The sequence below is a fragment of the Mustelus asterias genome, chromosome 2 (assembly GCF_964213995.1).
Source record: "Mustelus asterias chromosome 2, sMusAst1.hap1.1, whole genome shotgun sequence".
Classification (NCBI taxonomy): Eukaryota; Metazoa; Chordata; class Chondrichthyes; order Carcharhiniformes; family Triakidae; genus Mustelus; species Mustelus asterias.
The window spans coordinates 147,566,830-147,572,659 of record NC_135802.1 but is presented as its reverse complement, the minus strand read 5'-3'; the positions used below and the strand labels follow the sequence as shown (position 1 = coordinate 147,572,659).

Below are 5,830 nucleotides of genomic sequence, written 5' to 3'. Positions count from 1 at the left end.
ACTTGATGGATTGAATGGTCTCCTGTGCCTCCAGACTCTACGGCCAAAAGCTTGGTCAAAATGACAGGTTTTAAGGAAAATGTTGAAGGATAAAAGAGAGAGGCAGAGAAATTAGAGCCTTAGTAGCTGAAGGCCCAGCCAGTAAAAGACTTCCAATCGGAGATGGTCAAGAGGTCAGAATTAGATGAGCATAGCTACTCAGGGAACTAAGGAACTAAAAGAGTTTATAGATATCACAAAATCATAGAATACTACAGTGCAGAAGAGGCCCTTCGGCCCATCGAGTCTGCACCAATGCATGAAAGGTCCTGACCTGCCCACCTAATCCCACTTGCCAGCACTTGGTCCATAGCCTTGAATGCTATGACATGCCAAGTATTCATCCAGGTACTTTTTAAAGAATGTGAGGCACCCCACCTCCACCACCCTCCCAGACAGTGCATTCCAGACCGTCACCACCCTCTGAGTAAAAATATTTTTCCTCAATGCCCCCTAAACCTCCCACCTCTTACTTTTAACTTGTGTCCCGTCGTAACTGACCCTTCAACTAAGAGGAACAGCTGCTCCCTATCCACCCTGCCCATGTCCCTCATAATCTTGAACACCTCAATCAGGTCACCCCTCAGTCTTCTCTGCTCCAACGAAAACAACCCAAGCCTATCCAACCTCTCTTCATAACTTAAATGTTCCATCCCAGGCAGCTTCCTGGTAAATCTCCTCTGCATCCCCTCCAGTGCGTTCACGTCCTTCCTATAATATGGCGACCAGAACTGCACACAGTACTCCAGCTGTGGCCTCACCAACATTCTATACAACTCCATCATGACTTCTCTGCTTTTGTAATCTATACCCCGATTGATAAAGGCGATTGTGCCATATGCCTTTTTCACCACCCTATTAACCTGCCTTTCCGCCTTCAGAGATCTATGGACAAACATGCCAAGGTCCCTTTGTTCTTCGGAACTTCCCAGTATCAAAACTTTCATGGTATATTTCCTTGTCAAATTACTCCTTCCAAAGTGCATCACCTCACACTTTTCAGGGTTAAATTCCATCTGCCACTTATCCTCCCATTTGACCATCTCGTTTATATCTTCTTGTAACCCAAGACACTCAACCTCACTGTTAACCACCTGGCTAATCTTTGTGTCATTGGCAAACTTACTGATCCTACCCCCCACATAGTCATCTATGTCATTTATATAAATGACGAACAATAGGGAGCCCAGCAGGGATCCCTGTGGTATGCCACTAGTCATTGGCCTCCAATCACTAAAGCAGCCATCTGTCACCACCCTCTGTCTCCTACCGCTAAGCCAATTATGAATCCACTTCATCAGATCACTCTGTATCCAATGTGCATTAGCCTTCTTAATAAGTCTCCATGCGGGACGTTGTCAAAGGTTTTGCTGAAGTCCATGTAAACTACATCAACCGCCACTACTTTCATGTACACACTTGGTTACATGCTCAAAAAATTCAATCAAATTTGTTAGGCATGGCCTCCCACTGACAAAACCATGCTGACTATCAAACCTTGCCTCTCCAAATGGAGAGAGATTCTCTCCTTCGGAATCTTCTCCAGTAGTTTCCCAACCACAGACGTGAGACTCACTGGTCTGTAGTTCCCTGGCTTGTCTCTACAACCTTTCTTAAATAGTGGGACCACATTAGCTGTTCTCCAGTCCTCTGGCACCTGGCAGATATACAGAGGGACAAGACAATGGAGGGATTTAAAAACAAGAATGAGAATTTTAAGATTAAAGCATTGCGTAATTGGAAGCCAGTGTAGGTAAGCGAGCATAGGGATAATGGGTGATCAGGAGTTGGCATGTTTAAGGACATCAAAGAGTAGAATGTAAGGGGATGGTCAGGAGTGCATTTGAAAGGTCAGACAGATAGGCTGATGAGGGTTTCAGTGGCAGAGGAGCTGAGGCAAGGGAAGAGTCAGATGTTGTTAAGGAGGTCAAAATCGGTGACATTTACAGATGGGTAGCTCATCTCAGAATCAAATTTCACACAAAGCTTATGAACAGACTGTCTCCATCCTAACTGCTGGGGAGAGCGATGTAGGCAGTTCCTAGAGAATGGAGTTTGGAGTGAGAACTGAAGACAATGGTTTGGAGGAAATTTCTGCTCATTCAGTACTGGGTGTCAGACAAGGAGATTTAGACAGTGGAAGGTTAGAGTGAGGTGGTGTGAAGGAGAGCCGGCAGCACATGTGTGAAAACTGGCACTGTGTTTTCAGGTGATGAAGCAGAGGGTCAGCAGGTAGATGAGAAACGGGTGGGGGCCATGGATAGATCCTTGGGGATGACTAGAGGGAACAATATGGCCGCGGCACGGGAAGTCATTTCAGATGATTCTCTGGCTATGGATAATGGAACCACGAGTGGGCAGACCAACCTAGCTAGATGACGGCGGGGAGAGGGACTGGAGGAAGAATGTGTTGTCAACAATGTCAGCTAAGCCAAGAAAGGTGAGTAGGGATGGTTAACCTTTTTCCACATTTACAAAGTATGCCCTTTGAGACTTTAAAAAGAGCGGTTTTGGCACTGCGGCAGGGGTGGTGGAATCCTGATTGAAGGGATTGAAATATCCATACTAGAAGAAGCAATTGAAAATCATTTGGAGACAAAAATTATGTGGAATTCTCCTCCCCACCAGCATGGTGAGTTTTCCCACAATGGGGGCAGCTTGCCATCAGCCACTGGGAAAATCTACTGGTCCCACCAAAGTCGATGGCAATTTATATTTTGCGCCCATGCTGCTTTCAGGGAACTTGCAGCAAGGGTCAACTTCGGTGGGACAATGCGGAACTAACCTGATAGAATTCTTTGGCGATGTATTAGAAAGAATGGAATAGATAGATGTCATACACATGGCTTTTCAAAATGTTTGATAACGTACCAGACCGTAGGCTCATGACCAAGGTTAGGGCTTGTGGAATCAGGGGACAGTAAATCGGCCAAAAACAATAGAAGGCAGTGAGTAGTGGTACCGGGTAGTTATTCAGATTGCAGAACACAATGGGAAGTTCTTGTGTCCTGCCATGGCAAGGTACACTATGGGGGATGCGGCAGGTCTACCAAATGTCCATTGATTATCAGTGGGACTGGAAGATAGCAGTGGTGGGCAGAGCAGGAAAATACTGGCCAGTGGTTCACAAGGATCAGTAATGGGACTACCTTATCCATAATTTACATTAATGACACAGACGTGAAAATGAATCACTCAATATCAATATTTGCAGGTGTTACAAAACTTGGATGCATGGCTAAAATTAACCAAGAATGCAACATAACACAAGAAGGCATTAGGAAACTTGGAAACGAGGCAGTGAAGACTTTTACATAAATAAATGTGACGCTGTGCACTTGGATAAGAAACATCTTCTTTGCAAATAAACTGATTGTAGTAGAGGAGCAAAAGGATCTAGGGATACAGATGAACAAATCCTTAATAATAGAATTACAGGTCAGCAATGCAATTAAAAATACCAACAAAGTACTGGGATTTAATATTGGCAGTATAGAATTCAAAAGTAATGTTATATTAAACTTTCAAGTAGACACAAAAGCTCTTATGGCACTACTTTGAAGAAGAGTAGTGGAGTTCTCCATTGTCTCATAATAACATTTAAATTATTAACAAATATCCTGGGAGCAGATTGTCCACTACCATAAAATCCCTACAGTGCAGAAGGAGGCCATTCGGCCTGTTGAGTCTGCACCGACTCTCTGACAGAGTATCTTACCCAGGCCTATCCCTGTAACCCCACACATTTGCCATGGCTAATCCATCTAACCTACACATCTTGGGTCACCAAGGACAATTTTACCATGGCCAATCCACCTAACCTGCACATCTTTGGAGCATGGGAGGAAACCAGAGCACCTGGAGAAAACCCACGCAGACACAGAGAGAACGTGTAAACGCCACACAGACAGTGACCAAAGGCCCAGAATCGAACCCGGATCCCTGGCACAGTGAGGCAGCACTGCTAACCACTTACAGAAGGAGGCCATTCAGCCCATCAAGCCTGCACCGACAACAATCCCACTCTGTCTTCTCCCCTGTCCCACCTTCATTAAAGCCAGAAATGGGCATTTCTGGGGTTAAAATTCCCCCTTTTCAGTTTCGGCCAGACACTCAAGGTTAAAAAAGAAGTCCCCAAAGTGTTTCTAGCCCTAACATTTCTCACAACTCTCCATCCCATTCTCTTATACTAAGCAGGGTGTTACCACTGAGGCAAGACCAATACCCGAGTATTTAGGATGATCAGACTAAAGATTTTTTGTAAACTCTGTTGATGGTCTTGCAGAATGTGAGCAATGTACAACTTTGTAAGGCCTTCTAATGATTAATCAAGAACAAATTGTTACAGAGAATACACAGAATGTACAGCACAGAGACAGACCATACAGCCCAACTAGTCTGTACTTGTGTTCATATTCCACAGAAATCTCATCCCATTCGGTTTAACTTATCATGAACTCACAGCATATTTTCTTATTCCCTTCTCTCTCATGTAGTGGGCGGCACGCTGGCACAATGGTTAGCACTGCTGCCTCACGGCGCCAAGGACTTAGGCTCAATTGCCAGCTTGGGTCACTATCTGTGGGGAGTCTGCACGTTCTCCCCCTGTCTATGTGGGTTTGCTCCGGGTGCTCTGGTTTCCTCCCACAGTCTGAAGGACATGTTGGCTAGGCCATGCTAAATTCTCCCTCAGTGTACCCGAACAGGTGCCGGAGTGTGGCAACAAGGGGATTTTCACAGTAACCTCATTGTAGTGTCAATGTAAGCCCACTTATGACATTAATAAATAAACTTTAAACTGTCAATTTAATTTCCTTTGGAAAGCATCCAAACTATTTTTTTTATACTTTTCCAATTCAATCAAATCAAATCCAATTCAAAGTCTCAACAAGTTGAGACATTTCCGATCCCGGCTGAAAAGACAGGGCGAGCGACCAAACCACCCTGTCCTGGGCCTGATCTATATGAGCCAAGCTGATTGGAGGAACAAAGCAACACCTCCTCCAAGACTTGAGCTCATTTGCATCTCAGCCAAAAGGCCGAGATGCCGCTTTAAAAAATTGCTTCATATGAAACATATGAAGCTTCAGTGTAACCTAATGACCTCAACCAAGTGCAGCATCCAATCCATACTACACTTGATCTTAGCCAAAAGGCCGAGAAGCATCCAAACTATTTCATAGCATCATTTCCGGCCTTGGGTGACTGTTTGTGTGGAACTTAGAACTTAGAACTTTGAAAAGTTTGCATGATCTCGCTGTGTCTATGTGGGTTTCCTCTGGGTGTTCCAGTTTCCTCCCACACTCCAAAGATGTGTGGGTTAGGTTAATTGGCCCTGCTAAAATGTCCTTTCGCGTCAGGGGACTAGCAGAGTAAGGATGCGGGGTTATGGAGATAGGGCCAGGGTGGGATTGTTGTCGGTGCAGGCTTGATGGGCTGAATGGCCTCCTTCTGTAACGTAGGGGTTCTATGATCATGTCCATGTTAGCTCTCTGCAATAGTAGATAGCTAATCCGAGCACTTTGCCCTCTTCCTTTTCTCTTCAGGTCTTATCCAATTCTCTTTTCAAAGTCGCAGTTGAATCTGTCGCTCTCACACACTCTGACAGTGCATTCCAGATCCTAACCACCCTCTCTGAGTGAAGAGCTGCTCTATAATTGTGCAGAAAGCAACACAGCCTTTGCTCCCGTTGACTTGCTCTCAGCTGTAGCTGTAAATCTCTCTTAGCTCTTGTTCGCCAAGGTGTGATATTTTGATGAGTGAAATCTAGACAGTTCACAAATTGACTGAA

General features: G+C 44.8%; 1 non-coding gene across 1 annotated transcript; it reads right to left on the bottom strand.

Annotated features, from left to right (window-relative positions):
* Window positions 1-5,019: 5,019 nt before the first annotated feature.
* Window positions 5,020-5,207, bottom strand: LOC144481918 (U2 spliceosomal RNA). The gene has a single exon (XR_013495802.1). It is a non-coding gene; the product is annotated as a U2 spliceosomal RNA (small nuclear RNA).
* Window positions 5,208-5,830: the final 623 nt, after the last annotated feature.